Here is a 25,008-nt window from a genome sequence, read left to right as displayed (position 1 = left end):
AATAAGAATTACCGTAGGATCGGTAATATTTTCCAGGCCTGGTGCACGGAACACGAAGTGGACTCCTCCGATCCCCCTGTGAGGGCGATCCTGGATTTCCTTCAGGACGGCCTAGACAGAGGGCTTGCAGCTTCTACCCTGAAGGTACATGTAGCCGCTTTGTCCGCCTATCTGGGGAGGCGGTTGTCTCAGGATCCTTTAGTGAGCACCTTTATCAAAGGGGCAACTAGGCTGAGACCAGCAGTTTCTGCTCCTGTCCACCAATGGGACCTCAGCAAGGTCCTAACGGCACTTTGTGTTGCTCCATTCGAACCTCTGGAGGAGGTGGATCTAAAGTGGCTGACCTATAAGGTATCTTTTCTCCTCGCTATCACCTCGGCAAAAAGAGTAGGGGAGCTTCAAGCACTCTCATCGGAAGCTCCTTACATTGCCTTCTTTGAAGACCGTGTTCAGTTGAGATTTCTGCCAGGATTCAGGCCGAAAGTTTCTTCTAGGGCGAATGTGAGTCAGCTCATTTGCTTGCCAACCTTTTTTCCCGTGCCCACTTCCCCTGAGGAGGAGAAGTGGCATACCCTAGATTTAGTCCGGAACCTGCAGATTTACCTTCAGCGCACACGCGCTTTCAGGAGATCTGAGAACTTGTTAATAAATTATGTAGGGGGCCATAAAGGCCGCAAGGCTTCTAAGGTCACCATCTCTCGCTGGGTGAAGGAAGCAATCAAGTTGGCGTTTGTGAGTCAGAACTTACCTCCGCCGACCGTCCTAAGGGCCCATTCGACGCGGGCAGTATCGACCTCTTGGGCAGAGGTCAAGGCTCTCACCTTGGACCAGATTTGTGCAGCAGCATCCTGGTCTTCAGAATTGACCTTTGTGAAGCACTACCGACTTGATCGGTATGGCTCAGAAGCTACTGCCTTCGGGCGTACTGTATTACATTCTGCTTGTGTTTAATCTCCCACCCTTATGGGGATTACTTGCTATTTCCCCACATTGTGCCGCTGGTAGGGACGACAGGGAACAAAGGATTATGTAGATAATCTTGTTTCCCTTAGTCCTAACAGCGGCACAAGGATTCCCCCCCTATTGTTGTTTATTTTGGAATGTATGTATTATTACTTGTTATTTACGCACAGGGGGGAGGTATCTGTGCCCTCTTAAAGGGAACAAGCCATGTGAAATTAATACATGGCTAATTAAAATTCCGCCTGTCCTACCAGCACACAGGGGCACGAAATACCCCACATTGTGCCGCTGTTAGGACTAAGGGAAACAAGATTATCTACATAATCCTTTGTTATAACAAGTAGCCTGTATAGTCTGTGATAACAAATAGCCTGTATAGTCTGTGATAACAAGTAGCCTGTATAGCCTGTGATAACAAGTAGCCTATATAGCCTGTGATAACAAATAGCCTGTATAGCCTGTGATAACAAATAGCCTGTATAGCCTGTGATAACAAATAGCCTGTATAGTCTGTGATAACAAGTAGCCTGTATAGCCTGTGATAACAAGTAGCCTATATAGCCTGTGATAACAAATAGCCTGTATAGCCTGTGATAACAAATAGCCTGTATAGTCTGTGATAACAAGTAGCCTGTATAGCCTGTGATAACAAGTAGCCTATATAGCCTGTGATAACAAATAGCCTGTATAGCCTGTGATAACAAATAGCCTGTATAGCCTGTGATAACAAGTAGCCTATATAGCCTGTTATAACAAGTAGCCTGTATAGCCTGTGATAACAAGTAGCCTATATAGCCTGTTATAACAAGTAGCCTGTATAGTCTGTGATAACAAATAGCCTGTATAGTCTGTGATAACAAGTAGCCTGTATAGCCTGTGATAACAAGTAGCCTATATAGCCTGTGATAACAAATAGCCTGTATAGCCTGTGATAACAAATAGCCTGTATAGCCTGTGATAACAAATAGCCTGTATAGTCTGTGATAACAAGTAGCCTGTATAGCCTGTGATAACAAGTAGCCTATATAGCCTGTGATAACAAATAGCCTGTATAGCCTGTGATAACAAATAGCCTGTATAGTCTGTGATAACAAGTAGCCTGTATAGCCTGTGATAACAAGTAGCCTATATAGCCTGTGATAACAAATAGCCTGTATAGCCTGTGATAACAAGTAGCCTATATAGCCTGTGATAACAAATAGCCTGTATAGTCTGTGATAGCAAGTAGCCTGTATAGACTTTGATAACAAGTAGCCTATATAGACTGTGATAACAAGTAGCCTATATAGCCTGTGATAACAAGTAGCCTATATAGCCTGTGATAACAAATAGCCTGTATAGTCTGTGATAACAAATAGCCTGTATAGCCTGTGATAACAAGTAGCCTATATAGCCTGTGATAACAAGTAGCCTATATAGCCTGTGATAACAAATAGCCTGTATAGCCTGTGATAACAAATAGCCTGTATAGCCTGTGATAACAAGTAGCCTATATAGCCTGTGATAACAAGTAGCCTGTATACCCTGTGATAACAAATAGCCTGTATAGCCTGTGATAACAAATAGCCTGTATAGCCTGTGATAACAAATAGCCTGTATAGCCTGTGATAACAAATAGCCTGTATAGTCTGTGATAACAAGTAGCCTGTATAGCCTGTGATAACAAATAGCCTGTATAGCCTGTGATAACAAGTAGCCTGTATAGCCTGTGATAACAAGTAGCCTGTATACCCTGTGATAACAAGTAGCCTATATAGCCTGTGATAACAAGTAGCCTGTATACCCTGTGATAACAAATAGCCTGTATAGCCTGCAATAACAAATAGCCTGTATAGTCTGTGATAACAAATAGCCTGTATAGCCTGTGATAACAAATAGCCTGTATACCCTGTGATAACAAATAGCCTGTATAGCCTGCAATAACAAATAGCCTGTATAGCCTGTGATAACAAATAGCCTGTATAGCCTGTGATAACAAATAGCCTGTATAGCCTGTGATAACAAGTAGCCTGTATAGCCTGTGATAACAAATAGCCTGTATAGCCTGTGATAACAAGTAGCCTGTATAGCCTTTGATAACAAGTAGCCTGTATAGCCTGTGATAACAAATAGCCTGTATAGACTGTGATAACAAGTAGCCTATATAGCCTGTGATAACAAGTAGCCTGTATACCCTGTCATAACAAATAGCCTGTATAGCCTGCAATAACAAATAGCCTGTATAGCCTGGAACAAACTCTCTGGACTTTAGGAATTTTTTACCTTTTTAGGAATTTCACTTTTTTATGTTTGGCAAATTAAAAACAGGCCAAAGTTATAGTTCAATTATTTGAAAAAAAATAAAAATGTAAAACTCATTTAAACAGTTAGTATATCCAATAGTGTGTAGTAGTTGTTGGAAGATAAATATATCAAATAATACATTGTAGACCCTCACAAGGGGGTTAAGCTGCAATTCTGGGGTCAAAACATTTTTGTGAAAATTCTTTTTGCCATGTTATATATTACTGAGATAGTTGCTGAATCCTCTGTATTATGTTCCTTACAGGTCATTACTGATCTCTTGCCATCCATATCGTTGAGCTAATATTTTCTTTGTGCCACTTTCGTATTTATTTTTTACATCGAGTTTTGGCTATGGCTAGAAAAAAATGACTACCAAATATTGTAAAATGTATCTATTGAAATGCAAACCATATAATAATAAGGACACAAAACATGAAAAGCAACAAAAAAAATCAAGATATGTTATGAACAAAACTAAAAATTCTGTTTGATATCAAGAGATCTGAAGTGAAGGTCAGTAAGAACCAGTAGCAGAATCAGATCTGAGACCGCGAATAATCTCGGAGATTGAGTGGAAATAACAACTGCAGATGTTTCCTATTATTCTACAGAATAGTCCTGCAGAGCCGAGAAAAAACATCTCGTAACGTTCCTGAAAATCTGAATACTTTGCATCAAATCGGCCTTGTAAATAAGATGATGCCTGATGGAAAATAGAAGTCAATAGATTTATCTTATTCATTGACACTAAATGAAAAGACGTTGGAGGAATCCAATGAACCGAACAGAGGAAAGCACCAAGTAATAGTTGCCTGAAGAGGGCGGCTCATGTGTGACATTGATCTGGGTCTAAGAAGTAAGTTCCACTTTGCTGCCCAGCCTATCTTTACAACATTATCTAGCACTGTGCAATGAGCATTATTCATTCAAGTCAGAAGTGACAGCGCATGAAAAACATGGCAGACCTTTAAATGTGTAATAAGAATACAGAGCTGCAGCCACTTTGTGTCAGGGAACTTGCTGCAAGCTTTATATTAAATTTACTCTAAAACCCGTCCAGCAAAAGCAGAAAGATAGGCAACGGCCATAGAAAAATAAGTAGCTATATTACAATCTTATCATAAAGTCATATTATGCACTTTCTATATTATTCCTTTTCTTTAGGTTTTTAGCCATTTTTGAGAGTCAGGATAGTCTAGTGCAATGCTTTATTCTATCCTATGAATACAGAAACCTGACTAACCCAGTGCCATCCTAGCATGTGACAGGGCTGTCAGGGGCTCATTCACTCCACTCACTGAATACTGCACTCACCCTTCTGTCATTGAGCATAAATCACACCCCAACACAGTCCGTGCACCCCAGACACACACCCCACTCATATATGCACATGTCTATCTAACAGTCAGACAGCAAACACACTTACTAAGGCAATGGATCCATAGAGCAGAGTTAACTTGAATACTTTAATACTCAAAGGTTCAGTGCTTATGTAAAAAAGAGGAATAAAAAAAGGTGGCATAGACAAGCAAAACAGTTGTCAAATACAGGGAGAAAAAAACAGAAACACCTTGCAAGTTACAGTCCTTTTGATTCCATGGAGTTTGGAAGGTTCTCAGATGTAATGGTCAGCACCCAGCTCAGCTGTCTCCTAAGGTGTTACAAAGTCTTCTTGGTATCAGCAGTCTTTGTAATGATGGGATTCTGACTGATGTTCAGAAACACCCCCTCTATTTATGAGTCCCATGTAGCTCAGATTCTTGTCAGGACACCCCTATCCTTTATGAGTTGGGGGTTAAAACCTTCCTAGGTAAATCTGAGTTACGAAGACCTCCCCCCCTCCACCGTCTCTGGTGTCCAGGGGAAGGTCCTGTATCTGGCAGTTTTGTATCCACATCATATGTCACATAAGCACAAATCCCAGATCTAAGGTGAGAGGTGACAACACATAATTATGTCTTATTCCTGACGATTATATCATCACATGTGCACACTCATAAATATACTATACTCGCTGATAGTATATAGTACGGATTTCCATCACAACCAGAAGATAACACCTCTATAGACAGGACTGACCCGTCATGACATCCACTGCTGACAATAGACAATGTATCTACCTCCCCTAGAACACGTCAATGAGTCTCCTCCAGACTATTACTGTCTATGGCCACGACTCTGATGGAAATGTTGTTAACGGAACAGAGGAGAAGCTTAGGGAAGATGGCCGCCCCCTAATAACGCACAGGAGATTCATAATACAATAATAAGCAGATAACACAAATATAATATATTTAATTGAAATAAATGAAAACAAATTAGCGATACATTTCTTTTAGGAGATCGGATCATAAAATATAGTCCAAGTCTCTCTAAGTATCTGTATATGATCTGCGCAGAATCCATAGACTCTTCATAAGAGAGAATCATCTGATTATCAATTCTCTGTAATTCTATGTAAATAGCAGACAGTAAATTCTTATTAATAAATGACACTTTCTGTGTTTTCTATTTGATGTTTCATCCCGGACGGGTTTGACAGTAATGGCAATCATTTGTGTCCCATTTCTTTATCCACTGCCTGTCTATGCTAATTCTCCCATGATATCTGTCTACCCTGCCAATTACCCGGACTCGCTCCCTCTGAAATGTGAGTTGATGCGGCATAATCCTTGCTCGGAATCGGTTTCCTCTTTTAGTCTAGTGTCTCTACAGGACATCATTATTCTCTCCAGCACTCTTATGTGTCGCTTCTCCCAGCAATGCTATTATATCCTCCGGCTTCTTAATAAAATTCGAAGTTAAAACACTGTACATAAAATTGACTATTATTTGCTGTTCTAAGCTAAATAGCATTCAAATATACAGCCATGTTTTTAAGACGCCCAATAAAAAATTTGCAGATAAGGCTATACAATATTTTTGATGCTTGTATTTCAGACGTCGGGTAGTAAATTATAGGAATGAAACTGTAATGGAGTGTTATAAAGACTTGCAGAGCTTGGCCAAAGTTGGACAAAAGGGACTGCGATATTTTTATCTAGAAACAGCTTCAATCTATGGACTGTATCTGGTCCATTTAAGGTTGGATTCACACCATTGCTCGATCACCATTCAGAGATTCTGTCCCCCATCCCGCTTGAAAAATGCATTTTTGGGGGGAATTTAACTATTGCAGAAGAGGAGGAGTACAGTGCAAAGATCGCCATGAGAAACGTCCCTGAGAAGCCAAATTGCCCCAAGGTGGCCATCATAAAAGACCAGTCTAGATGGTCAAAGGCCTTCTCTGCACCAAGGCTTAAGAGAAGAGTAGGAGTAGAGGAGGGATTGGCCACATCAATCAAATCCACAGCCCTTCTGGTATTATCTTCTCTCTGACAACAGGGGGCAAAACCCACCTGGTCCTTATGGATGAGAGATAGAAGCCATAAATAAAGACGGTTCACCGGGAGCTTAGGAAAGAGTTTCAAATGAGAGTTCCTGAGAGCTATCGGTCAGTAGTTAGAACGTGCCTGAAGGTCTTTATTCGGTTTGGGGACCACGTTAATGTGGGAGTGAAGCATGGAGTGAGGATTGGGAGTATTGTCCAGAAAGGCATTGAAGAGCCGTCACAGATAAGGCAGCAGATCAGATTGGAGAGTTTGGACCTGACCATTAGCCAGACCCCTCAGAACATCATCAAACTCCTTATGTGGGATGGCTGCATTAAGGGAGTCAAGGGCTGAAGGGGGAGGAATGGAGAGGGCAAGAATCAAGATACGAACTCAGGTCAGCATGAGCAATGGAGCAATGGAGGGGTAGCCATTATCTTTTATAAGACACCAAATAGCTTAATAGTAAAACAATGACTACTCTCTAATCCCCCATCATCAGTCTCTACTACTGCCACAGAGATGTCAATGCTCAGCCAATCTCTAGCTATGGTGGATTACCTCTGCGCCAATGATTGGCTATGTGGTCATGGTTCCTGCGCCAAGATGGTCCAGAAAGTGGAGACCAGGAAAGTACCCAGGAAGGATCAGAACAGGGGTAGCAGGGGGTCAGTCATCTATTACTTTTTATTCTGAGCCTTTAGATAAAAAAAAAAATCTAACTGGTCAACCTTTTAATTTTACTATGAGATTGCAGAAATAGTGGGGATAAATAAAAATTCAGTCAGAAAACAAGACAATTCATTTCTAGCTCGTTTACAATTCATCACAATAAGCAGAACTTCAGTGATTCTGGTGCCGTTGGACATGTTTCTTAATCTTGCACCGTTCCTGAGCAATCATTTATTTTAGTTTCAGTAAAATGATGCTCTCTCCTGTCAGATGGGCGGTCCTGGACCGAAGCAAAAAGTCAAGGACCGCCCACCTGACAGTCGAGAGCGTGAGTGTTCTGAAAATAACAGAAATGATTGCCTGGGAACGGTCCCAACGGCACCAGAATCACTGGGGACGCATCTATCGGAGGATGCAAAGAACTGGAGTTGGTGGGGGGTAGTCAAAGGTCCTCTGTAAAAACTGAATTAGTAAGCAGAAATAATTACTATTATAGCCATCAGTGCTGAGTTACAGATGGATTAAGCAACATTTAAATTATGTAATAAAAACATTTAATCGTTCGTGCAGGCAGTGCGCGGCAAGCACACGGAGCCCGTTATAGTCTATGGGGTCCATGTGCTTTGCCAGCACATCCTTTACAATTGCGATTGTATTCCGTCCGGGCGGTGTCCATGTGGATGCTAATGTGAACCAATCCTAAGTACAGTATATAGATCCTTCCTTTTTAGGAGTTGGATGCTGGAGAGTCACAACTGCACATTTAAAGGGGTTGTCTACTTTCAGACAAATATTGAGACACAAACGTCACTGTCTGTAAAATAAAAATTGTGAGGAATTGATACAGAACGGATATTGGAAAACTGTAGAACTTTTTATTACACAAACACTAACATTATTCTCTCAATATGGGACGAGCCCTTTAAGGCTCACGACAAGGCAAATGATAGGTTACAGACCAGGCAAGAAGGGCCACGTTTCCCATTGTTTTCATGACCAATTTCCCCTTTATAATAGTTCCATGCTCCACCATTGTATTCAACTGTATCTGCCTGAAGGAACAATTGTATCCCCCATCTCTCACCGCTCTTTGGCTAATGTGAAACTGGCGAATATTTACAAACCTAATCTCACAAGATTTGTCCATCTTCACATTATTCTTAAGAAACAGAATGTCACCTGGATACAACAGACTAGGGAGATATTGGTTGTCACTTGTTGCATATGTGGGTTGTCATCATGCACCCCAGTCACATTCTGCCTAATAATCCTACAAAGACAGCAGGGGCATCAAACATTGTGATTCCAGGTGATAACTCTTATGGTAAACTATAGATTTCAAGGAATTTCCCAAGATGATCAATGACAATCTGTTTTTTTTCCAAAAAGAAAACCACTCGTGTCCATAGACGTCTGTTATTGTAGTGTATAGTGTATATGACCAGTCACACAGCAAAGGGACAACCAAGGTGCGGCTCTAATTCCTTTAGGAGGGCTGATGTATCTTTAAGCCTTTGCTTTGGGCAACAACAGCTAATACAAAGTTATTGAAAAAACATTTGGCTTCTGTGATGAGATATAGGGCTGTGACAGTCTATCCCACTGAATATAGTCAGGGTAACTCTGCTAAATCTGTGGCATTAGGGATGTGTCTGACAACATACTCACTTCTATCCTGTCTCCAATAACAATTAGCAGAATTGTGAATACAGCTCTGGAGTATAATGTAAGCTTCAACTTCCAAGTACAAGATAAGTAATGCAATCATTTCATAAAATTATTATTTTTTTTAAATAATTGGTTTATCTAAAGAGATTGGCCCGAGACACTAAAATAAAACCATTGCTCTTTTAGTATAAAAGTGAAGCAATTACTAATTAGATTCCATTAACAGAAATGCCCTGATTGCCAAAAAGGAGTAGCAAATATTTTATCTGGATGTTTAGGAATTGTACAGAACATCAAAGGGAACTAGCAGATCAGATTTCAAGCAAAACAAGATGCCTAAAATCCAACACTGCTGCAATGGATTCTAAGACCCCCTGATGTTTCCACCAGAGCCGGCTGCAAGGTCGGTTGGACTTTAGTAGAGTCAGGACCCAGGTTACCAGACCGGAGCTAGTGTAAGAAGATAGTTACACTGAAGTCTAGACCAGCAAATCAATGGCAGAAAGTAAAAACACAAGCAGGGTAAATCCAAGAGAGCACAGGAATATCCGAATCAGTAAGAGGAGAATAAAGTGTCCAAGCCAGGGTCAAGTCTAGAAGATCACAGACAAGACCAAAGTAGTAATAAAACAGGTAACCAGGAAAACAAACCAAAATCAGTAACCAGGGAATCAGTAAACAGGTACCATCAGTGGTCACAAACCTGCAAACGCACCGGAAAAACCTCAAGAAGAGTCAAAATACGCGGCCACTAGTCAGGATTGGGGGATGAGGGAGCAATCTGATTGGCTCTGCATGTAGACCCTACCAGAGCTTCACTTGTAGACATAGCAACTTTAATGTGATGGCTTTGTATAGGGCTGCAAGTGGGATCACACATATTGAGGTCATATGTTTTGTGTCCCTGGACAACCCCATTTAATGGGTAGGATAAACTCTGTGCAATATACGATAGCGCTCTATGAATAAAGCTCAGTATAGTCTTGCCCTTAATTTATGTAAATGTCAGCCTTTGTGGTTAGTCGTTCTTTAAGGTGCAGGGAAATTTGTCAGCCACTCTAATGACATAACAGATGAAAAAAACCTCCCGTAGACACAAAGCGAAAACAGCCGCGTCCTCAGCGGGAGGTTTGGTAATTATTTCTCATATCGTGCACATTAAAAGAATGAAAGAGAATTGTGATCAGTGACTTTGTTAATGTTCGGGAGTCGGGCTGGAAGATTGCGAGTTCTTCTCATTCATCTCTTGTTGGTGGTTCTGTTAGATCAGCAACAGTTTTGATGACATTTTTACGGTTTTCAGATATCTTATGGCTTCTGCTTGTCATTTCCTAAAGGAGCGAATAAGGTTTTACCCTCTGGGAACTAACACAGCAGCATTGAGAGCAGAGAATGGCTGGAATCTATGTGGCTGACTGATCGGCTTGCTCTTAATTGTTCTCTTAATTAGCTGAAATAGCGACTTCATCTGGGGAGAGATCACAGTATCGGTAAACACTTCCACCTTGGAGCTCTTTTTAATGCCTTTTGGAGATGTGACAGCCGCCTCCTAACACATTTGTTTCTCCAGTGAGATAGACAGCTGCCAATTTTTTTCGCCCCAATCTTCTTTGCTCTCATCATGTGATCTGTCATTCTGTTCTCCGGGAGACTTGATGTCCAACTGCTTGTTCTTAAAGCTGGCTTTGGCATCCTCAAACTTCATTTGTTTAAGTGGCAGCTTGAAAGGAGCGAAAACAAAAGAAGGCTGGAAGTTAAATTGGAGTTATCCGGAGAACCTGCTGCGGAGCGAATATTACGATACGATTATGTGCGCAAATGGAGGGATCACAAACCGCTACTGTATTATTTATAAGCCGTGTTCACACCGGTTCTGCTATGGATATACTTACAACCTTAGATTGGTGGTAACTAGAGATTAGTGAGTACTGTTCCATCGAGTAGGTATCTGATCGAATACTACGGTATTCTAATACTCATACTCGCTCAAATACCACGCAATAAAAGCAATAATAATTTGATTCTCCTCCCACCTTTCCTGGCGCTTTTTTTTACACCAATCACTATGCAGGGGAGGTGGGACAGGAACTAGGACAACGGAGGCATTAAAAAAAAACGTATACAGTAGAGATGAGCGAATAGTGAAATATTCGAAAATTTGAAATTCGACTCGAGTAGACCTCAATATTCGACTATTCAATCAAATACTACTCGCTCATCTCTACCGGAAACCAATTGTATTTGTATCAAATAAAATTAATGAAATAAAACTGAGATTAAAAATATAATTCCTACTATAATAAAATACAAACAATATTGTTACATGATATCATTTACATATCATTTATGGATGTGTTCACACAGAGGGAGTGACCCTGCTGCAGACGGCCATAGCTCCGCTCTGTTTTTCTGCCAGGGGGCCTCAATTTGGAGAGGAATCTGCGGCCGATCACCTGAAATTCTAAATTCTTCCTATTTTCAAAAAGAAGTAGCAGAATTGTGAATACAGCTCTGGAGCATAACATAGGATATACAGTCCTATGAAAAAGTTTGGGCACCCCTATTAATCTTAATCATTTTTAGTTCTAAATATTTTGGTGTTTGCAGCAGCCATTTCAGTTTGATATATCTAATAACTGATGGACACAGTAATATTTCAGGATTGAAATGAGGTTTATTGTACTAACAGAAAATGCGCAATATGCATTAAACCAAAATTTGACCGGTGCAAAAATATGGGCACCTCAACAGAAAAGTGACATTAATATTTAGTACATCCTCCTTTTGCAAAGATAACAGCCTCTAGTCGCTTCCTGTAGCTTTTAATCAGTTCCTGGATCCTGGATGAAGGTATTTTGGACCATTTCTTTCTACAAAACAATTCAAGTTCAGTTAAGTTTGATGGTCGCCGAGCATGGACAGCCCGCTCTCAAATGATCTGAAAACAAAGATTGTTCAACATAGTTGTTCAGGGGAAGGATACAAAACGTTGTCTGAGAGATTTAACCTGTCAGTTTCCACTGTGAGGAACATAGTAAGGAAATGGAAGAGCACAGGGACAGTTCTTGTTAAGCCCAGAAGTGGCAGGCCAAGAAAAATATCAGAAAGGCAGAGAAGAAGAATGGTGAGAACAGTCAAGGACAATCCACAGACCACCTCCAAAGAGCTGCAGCATCATCTTGCTGCAGATGGTGTCACTGTGCATCGGTAACTATACAGCGCACTTTGCACAAGGAGAAGCTGTATGGGAGAGTGATGAGAAAGAAGCCGTTTCTGCACGTACGCCACAAATAGAGTTGCCTGAGGTATGAAAAAGCACATTTGGAGAAGCCAACTTCATTTTGGAAACAAAGATTGAGTTGTTTGGTTATAAAAAAAGGCGTTATGCATGGCGTCCAAAAAGAAACAGCATTCCAAGAAAAACACATGCTACCCACTGTAAGATTTAGTGGAGGTTCCATCATGCTTTGGGGCTGTGTGGCCAATGCTGGCATCGGGAATCTTGTTAAAGTTGAGGGTCGCATGGATTCCACTCAGTATCAGCAGATTCTTGAGAATAATGTTCAAGAATCAGTGACGAAGTTGAAGTTACGCCGGGGATGGATATTTCAGCAAGACAATGATCCAAAACACCGCTCCAAATCCTCAGGCATTCATGCAGAGGAACAATTACAATGTTCTGGAATGGCCATCCCAGTCCCCAGACCTGAATATCATTGAACATCTGTGGGATGATTTGAAGCGGGCTGTCCATGCTTGGCGACCATCTAACTTAACTGAACTTGAATTGTTTGTCTAAAATACCTTTATCCAGGATCCAGGAACTGATTAAAAGCTACAGGAAGCGACTAGAGGCTGTTATCTTTGCAAAAGGAGGATCTACTAAATATTAATGTCACTTTTCTGTTGAGGTGCCCATACTTTTGCACCGGTCAAATTTTGGTGTAATGCATATTGCGCATTTTCTGTTAGTACAATAAACCTCATTTCAATCCTGAAATATTACTGTGTCCATCAGTTATTAGATATATCAAACTGAAATGGCTGCTGCAAACACCAAAATATTTAGAACTAAAAATGATTAAGATTAATAGGGGTGCCCAAACTTTTTCATAGGACTGTATATACTGTATATAGAATATGGATAATCAATGCTAAATATTCACAAAATGGAGAGAAGGGAGGAGGGTGCAGGGACCAGGGACTTGCTGATACATGCCAAATATCCTGGAATAGAACCTTTCCACTCCTGGTGCTGTTTATATCTCCGGCTCCTTTGCATCTCTCGGGTAACAGACAATATATCTTGTGTAGCTTCTTCTGCAGTCTCAGTATTGTCACATGTGATCTCATTCCTCCTAATAGTCATTTGGTCAATTATGAAGAAGTAATGGACGGATAGAAGGGACTATGTCTGCAAGATACGACTACTGGGTGTTTGTTGTCTGTTACCAAGGAGATGCATAGATCTGAATAAGAGCTGTATAGGAGATGCATATTATTATTATTATTATTATTATTATTATTATTATTATTATTATTTATATAGCACCATTAATCCCATGGTGCTTTACATTTGGGGGTTACATACAATACACAGAATACACAGGTAGATATAATACTAACAATGACCGGCTGGCACAGTGGGGTAGAGGGCCCTGCCCGCGAGGGCTTACAATCTATGGGGGAAGGGGGGTAGAGACAGAAAGAGAGGGGGAGACTGTACAGATGGGGGTGCGGTGATAGTGTTATTGGGGGGTGTAGGCCTTCCTGAATAGGGGAGTCTTCAGGACCTTCTTGAATCCTGTGATTGTGGGGGTCAGTCTTATGTGTCTTGGTAAGGAGTTCCAGAGTATGGGGGATGCACGAGAGAAATCTTGGAGACGGTTGTGTGAGGAGCGGATGAGGGCAGAGCGGAGTAGGAGGTCATTGGAGGATCTGAGGTTATGTATAGATCTGAATATATGCTGTATAGATGCTGTATAGATGCTGTATAGATGCTGTATAAGAGCTATATAAGAGCTGTACTGTATAGATGCTGTATAAGAGCTATATAAGAGCTGTACTGTATAGATGCTGTATAAGAGCTATATAAGAGCTGTACTGTATAGATGCTGTATAAGAGCTGTACTGTATAGATGCTGTATAGATGCTGTATAAGAGCTATATAAGAGCTGTACTGTATAGATGCTGTATAGATGCTGTATAAGAGCTATATAAGAGCTGTACTGTATAGATGCTGTATAAGAGCTGTACTGTATAGATGCTGTATAGATGCTGTATAAGAGCTATATAAGAGCTGTACTGTATAGATGCTGTATAAGAGCTATATAAGAGCTGTACTGTATAGATGCTGTATAAGAGCTGTACTGTATAGATGCTGTATAGATGCTGTATAAGAGCTATATAAGAGCTGTACTGTATAGATGCTGTATAAGAGCTATATAAGAGCTGTACTGTATAGATGCTGTATAAGAGCTGTACTGTATAGATGCTGTATAGATGCTGTATAAGAGCTATATAAGAGCTGTACTGTATAGATGCTGTATAAGAGCTATATAAGAGCTGTACTGTATAGATGCTGTATAAGAGCTGTACTGTATAGATGCTGTATAGATGCTGTATAAGAGCTATATAAGAGCTGTACTGTATAGATGCTGTATAAGAGCTATATAAGAGCTGTACTGTATAGATGCTGTATAAGAGCTATATAAGAGCTGTACTGTATAGATGCTGTAGCCAGAATACTGTAGTAAATGGTGATTGTGGACGAGCTGTGAAGTTACTTTCTCTTTCTTTTATAAGCATACTTTTTATCTTTTGTAAATGTACCAGAAAAAAACGGTTGTGAGGGTGAATAATGACTTTAAATGTGCCAAAACTGTGGGTTTATGAGGGCTCCATTTTACCTATGGCCCCTTTGGCACTGGCTGACGGTATAGACGTCCAGTCCCCCCTTACATGTGATATTACAGGTCAATAGTTGTACCTTAGATCGTCCGAATCTCTAACCTTTGCATTGAGACTATTACTATTTATTCCAGGCTATTGGGATAAGTGAAGAAAATAATCCAAGTAAAATCTGTTAATAATGTAAGTTATAACCTTGAACATAAACCTTCCCGGCCTCACCGCTCAGGATAAAACCTTCACTTATTTCTGTGTGCAAAGAAGGAAAGAAAAATTCACATCTTTCATAAGGGTCACAAGACGAACATATGGCCGCGACCTCTGACATTCCACCGACAGCGATTTACTAACAGCTGACTATTATCATAGCTACGCATCTCGCTGCCACCAAGTCATCGGGGACTCCCCGGGAAGAAATGGTACAATGGCTATAGTAAGTGGCCGCGCGACTCGCTGTTTATTCAATCAATAGTCTGACAACATATTAACAGAAACTTTAACCTCATTGATGTAGATGAAATGGTCTCACGTATGGATGAAAAGCTTTTACATCTACTTGGTGAAGAATTACCCGCACTTCTATTATTTACATTGTTCAGGTGCTCACATGGACCCCCGAGGCAGATAAATGGAGATTTCAATAGTCTGGTTGTAAATATATTCAAAAACATCAAAAATATGTAAAAAATAAAACCTCATATAAATATACAAATATACAGAACATAATATTCCTATGAATACATGAAACATGAAGAATATTTGATACTATTAGGTCCTTCCATAAGCCAGGGGAACAGGCTTTGCTCTCCCTATTTCTGTAGAACATTCCAGTGTAACTCCCAGCACCATTCAATAGATGATCATCTCCATCATCTACTCTCTGTGTCTCTAATGGTTCATACAAAGACACTCTCTATAGGCACACAGGATCTTGCAGGGTCATATTGTAAACCTGGATACATCGTGATCCTATGCATGCGGCTTTGTTGTCCTGGATTAACCAAACTGTAAGGGGAGATAGTCTGCATGACTCAACATGTAAATAAAGTAGAAAACATTTTTATAGAAGTCTACAATAGAAGTCTATAGATGATATAATAGAAGTCTATAGAGACTATAATAGAAGTCTATAGAGGCTATAATAGATGTCTATAGGGGCTATAATAGAAGTCTATAGAAGTCTACAATAGAAGTCTATAGAGGCTATAATAGAAGTCTATATAGGCTATAATAGATGTCTATACAGGCTATAATATAAGTCTATAGAGTTCTACAATATAAGTCTACAGTAGCTATAATAGAAGTCTATAGAGTCTATAATAGAAGTCTATAGAGACTATAATAGATGTTTATAGAGGCTATAATAGATGTTCATAGAAGCTATAATAGAAGTCTATAGAGGTCTACAATAGAAGTCTATAGAGGCTATAATACAAGTCTATATAGGCTATAATAGAAGTCTAGAGAGGCTATAATAGAAGTCTATAGAGGTCTACAATATAGGTCTATAGAAGCTATACTAGAAGTCTATAGAAGCTGTAATAGATGTCTATAGAGGCTATAATAGAAGTCTATAGACGTTTACAATAGATGTCTATAGAGGTCTACAATAGAAGTCTATAGAAGCTATAATATGGACCCATGCAACACAGGTCAAAGTCAATGGTATCCACAAGAGTCAATTTGGATTTTTTGGAAAGTAATCTCATAACATCAGTCTTGGCTCAATTTAGAAACAAATCTGTCACAGAGCAGGGATAGCTGGGTAGACTGATATATATACTTACAGATATATATATATGTACTTACAGACAGTTTTTGGCAGAGCTGGGCAGGGAGGTTGTTCACCCGCCATCTTGGAGAACTAAGCCCAGATCTTCTGTGGATGTTGCTTGTCCAATCCTTCTGTCTCTTCATGTCGATCAATAGACAACCCTGGCACACTGACCTGCCAAAAAATCTGAGACGTGCCTCGTGGGTTGCAGAACGCCTCTGGAGGAAAAGCCACTCCCAGGAGGATTTCCTCAGTTACAAAGAAGCAGTTCTCTCATTTAAGGATGCACTCACCTCTGCAAAGCAGGTCTACTTCACCAGACTCATATCTGCACTCTCTCGCAACCCCAAACAGTTATTCTCCACCTTCAACTCCCTCCTCCGTCCTCCCGCCCCTCCTCCGACATCACTTATCTCAGCTGACGACTTTGCCTCTTACTTCAAAACTAAAATTGACACCATCAGAGACAGTCTCACCCTACTCCCCTGACAACCCCTCTACCCAACTACTTACTGTTCCTCATCCCTGACCTGTTTCTCCTCCATCACTGATGAAAAACTCTCCTCCCTAATCTCCAAATCCCACCTCACCTCCTGTGACCTGATCCAATCACCTCATCCCCAAACTCGCTGAAGTCATTACACCAGCCCTAACTCATCTCTTCAACCTATCCCTAACCAATGGATCCTTCCCCTCTGCCTTCAAACACGCCACTGTCACTCCTATACTTAACAAACCGTCCCTCGCCCCGTCCTCTCCTGCCAACTATCGTCCCATCTCTCTGCTCCCGTACGCCTTAAAACTGCTTGAGCAACACGTCCACTCAGAACTCTCCTCTTATCTCTCCTCCAACCTGCTCTTTGACAGACTTCAGTCAGGCTTCAGACCCCGGCACTCCACTGACACTGCCATAACAAAAGTCACTAATGACCTGCTAACCGCCAAAGCCAAGCGCCATTACTCTGTCCTCCTCCTCCTTGACCTCTCCTCTGTCCTCCTCCTCCTTGTCCTCTCCTCTGTCCTCCTCCTCCTTGACCTCTCCTCTGCCTTTGACACTGTTGACCACTCCCTCCTGTTAGATATTCTCTCATCCCTTGGTATCTCAGACCTGGCCCATTCCTGGATCTCCTCATACCTCACCGACCGCACATTCGGCGTCTCCCACTCGCACACCACCTCCTCACCTCGCCCTCTCTCTGTAGGTGTCCCCCAGGGCTCCGTCCTAGGACCCCTCCTGTTCTCCATCTACACCCTTGGCCTTGGCCTGAACTCATAGAATCTCATGGTTTTCAATACCACTGCTATGCCGACGACACCCAAATCTACATCTCTGGACCAGACATGACCTCCCTGCTGGCCAGAGTTCCAGATTGTCTAGCGGCCGTAGCCTCCTTCCTCTCCTCCTGCTTTCTCAAACTGAACATGGAGAAAACGGAGTTCATCATCTTCACCCCACCCCATATGGCCCCTCCACCTGACCCATCTATCAAAGTTAACAGAACCACAATTACCCCTGTCCCACAGGCCCGATGCCTTGGGGTAACCCTGGACTCCGACCTATTTTTCAAGTCACACGTTCAAACCCTCAACACCTCCTGCCGCCTCCAACTCAAAAACTTCCACCGAATCCGCTCCTTCTTCACCCCTGAAACTACCAAGATGCTCGTCCAGGCCCTCATAATCTCCCGCTTAGACTACTGCAACACCCTTCTCCATGGACTCCCAGCAAACACCCTCGCCCCCCTCCAGTCCACCTTAAACTGCGCTGCTCGCTTAATCCACCTCACCCCCCGATCTTCATCGGCTGCTCCCCTCTGCCAGTCCCTCCACTGGCTACCTATAGCCCAGCGAATTGCGTTCAAGCTGCTAACGCTAACATACAAAGCCATCCACAACCTGTCCCCTCCATATATCTCTGACCTCATCCTCACCTGTCCCCTCCATATATCTCTGACCTCATCCTCACCTGTCCCCTCCATATATCTCTGACCTCATCCACACCTGTCCCCTCCATATATCTCTGACCTCATCCACACCTGGCCCCTCCATATATCTCTGACCTCATCCTCACCTGCCCCCCCATATATCTCTGACCTCACCTGTCCTCTCCATATATCTCTGACCTCATCCACAACCTGTCCCCTCCATATATCTCTGACCTCATCCTCACCTGTCCCCTCCATATATCTCTGACCTCACCTGTCCCCTCCATATATCTCTGACCTCATCCTCACCTGTCCCCTCCATATATCTCTGACCTCATCCTCACCTGTCCTCTCCATATATCTCTGTCCTCATCCTCACCTGTCCCCTCCATATATCTTTGTCCTCATCCTCACCTGTCCTCTCCATATATCTCTGACCTCATCCTCACCTGTCCCCTCCATATATCTCTGACCTCATACTCACCTGTTCCCTCCATATATCTCTGACCTCATCCTCACCTGCCCCCCCATATATCTCTGACCTCACCTGTCCTCTCCATATATCTCTGACCTCATCCACAACCTGTCCCCTCCATATATCTCTGACCTCCTCACCTGTCCCCTCCATATATCTCTGACCTCATCCACACCTGTCCCCTCCATATATCTCTGACCTCATCCTCACCTGTCCCCTCCATATATCTCTGACCTCATCCTCACCTGTCCCCCCCCATATATCTCTGACCTCACCTGTCCTCTCCATATATCTCTGACCTCATCCTCACCTGTCCCCTCCATATATCTCTGTCCTCATCCTCACCTGTCCCCCCATATATCTCTGACCTCATCCTCACCTGTCCCCTCCATATATCTCTGACCTCATCCTCACCTGTCCCCTCCATATATCTCTGACCTCATCCTCACCTGTCCTGTCCATATATCTCTGACCTCATCCACACCTGGCCCCTCCATATATCTCTGACCTCATCCACACCTGGCCCCTCCATATATCTCTGACCTCATCCACACCTGTCCCCTCCATATATCTCTGACCTCATCCACACCTGGCCCCTCCATATATCTCTGACCTCATCCTCACCTGTCCCCTCCATATATCTCTGACCTCACCTGTCCTCTCCATATATCTCTGACCTCATCCTCACCTGTCCCCTCCATATATCTCTGACCTCATCCACACCTGGCCCCTCCATATATCTCTGACCTCAATAATCGCTTCTCGGCCTTTTGGCTAAGATCAAGTGTAGTATCTGTTCTTATCAGAAGTAGAGAGTAGGCGAAACTGCTGGAGAGCGCGGTCTGGGACCAGCCACAGCAGGAGTAGGCCGAAATCTATGGAGGTCTGAATGGAGAACCACTTGAGGCGTTGTTGATGGGGGACGTGGTTAGTACACCGGCTCCGCCAGTGGAGGTGATGGACCCACTGCAGGGGGCTGGCAGAACGCCACTGACGCTGTCAACACGACCACCAGGGGGACAGGACGCTCCCTGGGGATCTTACCATGGGCCGGGGAAGCGCTCGAAGGTCTCTGGTGTCGTGCCCTGGGGGTTGAGTGGCCCCCGGGGTGCCTTAAATCACTGGGCGTGGGAAACCCACTGATTTGGGCACATTGCTATGGCACTAGATTACACCCTTTTGAGCACCCACTCCTTTATGCCTGGTTTTCCAGCATAGGAGAATTTTTATAGATCTGGCGGTAAACCAGGCTCGTAAGGGCACTTTACCACTTATATAAGTGTTTTTCTCACTTTTTGTTTCACTCGTCACCTTTTTTGTGTGTCAACGAAGGGATGCTGTACCCTTTTGGGACGCTTCCTGACGGTTGTCTGGGGATGAGGCCTGTAATGGGTCTCTCCCCTCTGTCAGTCGACCTGTCCTGGGGAACCGGGGCAGGCGCAGACCTCTTTGCCTGAGTCAAGGAGTATCTCTGGTGGTGGCAGCCTGGAGAGAAACTTGGCGACTGGTAATCCTGAGTACCCTTGGTGGTGGCAGCCCAAGGGGAAAACGGATGTTGGTAGGACCTCCTGCTCCGGCAGATGGTCCTTTCGGTTACTCGACCCCACTCGGTCACCTTCTGGTCCTTGTGGGGAAGAGTTTGGTCAGGAACCTCCCTCCCCTTTAGGGGAAGGGTGCGTTTTTTGGCAAGCATCCTGGGCACGTTTTTTTTAGTGTGACACCCACACTTTTTTTGTGCACTTGGTGTTTTTGATTGGCACAGCGGAGACCTTCGATAAAAAAAAAAAAATGTACAGCACCATGGGATTAATATAATAATGTACAGAGCACCATGGGATTAATATAATAATGTACAGCACCATGGGATTAATATAATAATGTACAGAGCACCATGGGATTAATATAATAATGTACAGAGCGCCATGGGATTAATATAATAATGTACAGAGCACAATGGGATTAATATAATAATGTACAGAGCACCATGGGATTAATATAATAATGTACAGAGCACCATGGGATTAATATAGTAATGTACAGAGCACCATGGGATTAATATAATAATGTACAGAGCACAATGGGATTAATATAATAATGTACAGAGCACCATGGGATTAATATAATAATGTACAGAGCACCATGGGATTAATATAATAATGTACAGAGCACCATGGGATTAATATAATAATGTACAGAGCGCCATGGGATTAATATAATAATGTACAGCACCATGGGATTAATATAATAATGTACAGAGCACCATGGGATTAATATAATAATGTACAGAGCACCATGGGATTAATATAATAATGTACAGCACCATGGGATTAATATAATAATGTACAGCACCATGGGATTAATATAATAATGTACAGAGCACCATGGGATTAATATAATAATGTACAGCACCATGGGATTAATATAATAATGTACAGCACCATGGGATTAATATAATAATGTACAGCACCATGGGATTAATATAATAATGTACAGAGCACCATGGGATTAATATAATAATGTACAGAGCACCATGGGATTAATATAATAATGTACAGAGCACCATGGGATTAATATAATAATGTACAGCACCATGGGATTAATATAATAATGTACAGCACCATGGGATTAATATAATAATGTACAGCACCATGGGATTAATATAATAATGTACAGAGCACCATGGGATTAATATAATAATGTACGGAGCACCATGGGATTAATATAATAATGTACGGAGCACCATGGGATTAATATAATAATGTACGGAGCACCATGGGATTAATATAATAATGTACAGAGCACCATGGGATTAATATAATAATGTACAGAGCACCATGGGATTAATATAATAATGTACAGAGCACCATGGGATTAATATAATAATGTACAGAGCACCATGGGATTAATATAATAATGTACAGCACCATGGGATTAATATAATAATGTACAGCACCATGGGATTAATATAATAATGTACAGCACCATGGGATTAATATAATAATGTACAGCACCATGGGATTAATATAATAATGTACAGAGCACCATGGGATTAATATAATAATGTACAGAGCACCATGGGATTAATATAATAATGTACAGAGCACCATGGGATTAATATAATAATGTACAGAGCACCATGGGATTAATATAATAATGTACAGAGCACCATGGGATTAATATAATAATGTACAGAGCACCATGGGATTAATATAATAATGTACAGAACACCATGGGATTAATATAATAATGTACAGAGCACCATGGGATTAATATAATAATGTACCCGCACCATGGGATTAATATAATAATGTACAGAGCACCATGGGATTAATATAATAATGTACAGAGCACCATGGGATTAATATAATAATGTACGGAGCACCATGGGATTAATATAATAATGTACAGAGCACCATGGGATTAATATAATAATGTACAGCACCATGGGAGTAATATAATAATGTACAGAGCACCATGGGATTAATATAATAATGTACAGAACACCATCGGATTAATATAATAATGTACAGAGCACCATGGGATTAATATAATAATGTACAGAGCACCATGGGATTAATATAATAATGTACAGCACCATGGGATTAATATAATAATGTACAGAGAACCATGGGATTAATATAATAATGTACAGCACCATGGGATTAATATAATAATGTACAGCACCATGGGATTAATATAATAATGTACAGAGCACGATGGGATTAATATAATAATGTACAGAGCACGATGGGATTAATATAATAATGTACAGAGCACCATGGGATTAATATAATAATGTACAGCACCATGGGATTAATATAGTAATGTACAGCACCATGGGATTAATATAATAATGTACAGCACCATGGGATTAATATAATAATGTACAGAGCACCATGGGATTAATATAATAATGTACAGAGCACCATGGGATTAATATAATAATGTACGGAGCACCATGGGATTAATATAATAATGTACAGAGCACCATGGGATTAATATAATAATGTATAGAGCACCATGGGATTAATATAATAATGTACAGAGCACCATGGGATTAATATAATAATGTATAGAGCACCATGGGATTAATATAATAATGTACAGAGCACCATGGGATTAATATAATAATGTACAGCACCATGGGATTAATATAATAATGTACAGCACCATGGGATTAATATAATAATGTACAGAGCACCATGGGATTAATATAATAATGTACAGAACACCATGGGATTAATATAATAATGTACAGAGCACCATGGGATTAATATAATAATGTACAGAGCACCATGGGATTAATATAATAATGTACAGAGCACCATGGGATTAATATAATAATGTACAGAGCACCATGGGATTAATATAATAATGTACAGAACACCATGGGATTAATATAATAATGTACAGAGCACCATGGGATTAATATAATAATGTACCCGCACCATGGGATTAATATAATAATGTACAGAGCACCATGGGATTAATATAATAATGTACAGAGCACCATGGGATTAATATAATAATGTACGGAGCACCATGGGATTAATATAATAATGTACAGAGCACCATGGGATTAATATAATAATGTACAGCACCATGGGAGTAATATAATAATGTACAGAGCACCATGGGATTAATATAATAATGTACAGAACACCATCGGATTAATATAATAATGTACAGAGCACCATGGGATTAATATAATAATGTACAGAGCACCATGGGATTAATATAATAATGTACAGCACCATGGGATTAATATAATAATGTACAGCACCATGGGATTAATATAATAATGTACAGAGCACCATGGGATTAATATAATAATGTACAGCACCATGGGATTAATATAATAATGTACAGCACCATGGGATTAATATAATAATGTACAGAGCACCATGGGATTAATATAATAATGTACAGCACCATGGGATTAATATAATAATGTACAGAGCACCATGGGATTAATATAATAATGTACAGAGCACCATGGGATTAATATAATAATGTACAGCACCATGGGATTAATATAATAATGTACAGAGCACCATGGGATTAATATAATAATGTACAGAGCACGATGGGATTAATATAATAATGTACAGAGCACCATGGGATTAATATAATAATGTACAGCACCATGGGATTAATATAGTAATGTACAGCACCATGGGATTAATATAATAATGTACAGCACCATGGGATTAATATAATAATGTACAGAGCACCATGGGATTAATATAATAATGTACAGAGCACCATGGGATTAATATAATAATGTACGGAGCACCATGGGATTAATATAATAATGTACAGAGCACCATGGGATTAATATAATAATGTATAGAGCACCATGGGATTAATATAATAATGTACAGAGCACCATGGGATTAATATAATAATGTATAGAGCACCATGGGATTAATATAATAATGTACAGAGCACCATGGGATTAATATAATAATGTACAGCACCATGGGATTAATATAATAATGTACAGCACCATGGGATTAATATAATAATGTACAGAGCACCATGGGATTAATATAATAATGTACAGCACCATGGGATTAATATAATAATGTACAGAGCACCATGGGATTAATATAATAATGTACAGAACACCATGGGATTAATATAATAATGTACAGAGCACCATGGGATTAATATAATAATGTACAGAACACCATGGGATTAATATAATAATGTATAGAGCACCATGGGATTCATATAATAATGTACAGCACCATGGGATTAATATAATAATGTACAGAGCACCATGGGATTAATATAATAATGTACAGAACACCCTGGGATTAATATAATAATGTACAGCACCATGGAATTAATATAATAATGTATAGAACACCATGGGATTAATATAATAATGTACAGAACACCATGGGATTAATATAATAATGTACAGCACCATGGGATTAATATAATAATGTACAGAGC

General features: G+C 40.8%; 1 pseudogene; it reads left to right on the top strand.

Annotated features, from left to right (window-relative positions):
- The first annotated feature begins 19,798 nt into the window (after positions 1-19,798).
- On the top strand, positions 19,799-19,923 carry LOC142198740 (U2 spliceosomal RNA; annotated as a pseudogene).
- The last annotated feature ends 5,085 nt before the right edge of the window (positions 19,924-25,008 follow it).

This window comes from Leptodactylus fuscus, chromosome 3 (genome assembly GCF_031893055.1).
Source record: "Leptodactylus fuscus isolate aLepFus1 chromosome 3, aLepFus1.hap2, whole genome shotgun sequence".
In the NCBI taxonomy this organism is placed as follows: Eukaryota; Metazoa; Chordata; class Amphibia; order Anura; family Leptodactylidae; genus Leptodactylus; species Leptodactylus fuscus.
Note: the sequence above shows the minus strand (reverse complement) of the source record. Positions and strands in the feature narration are given on the sequence as shown.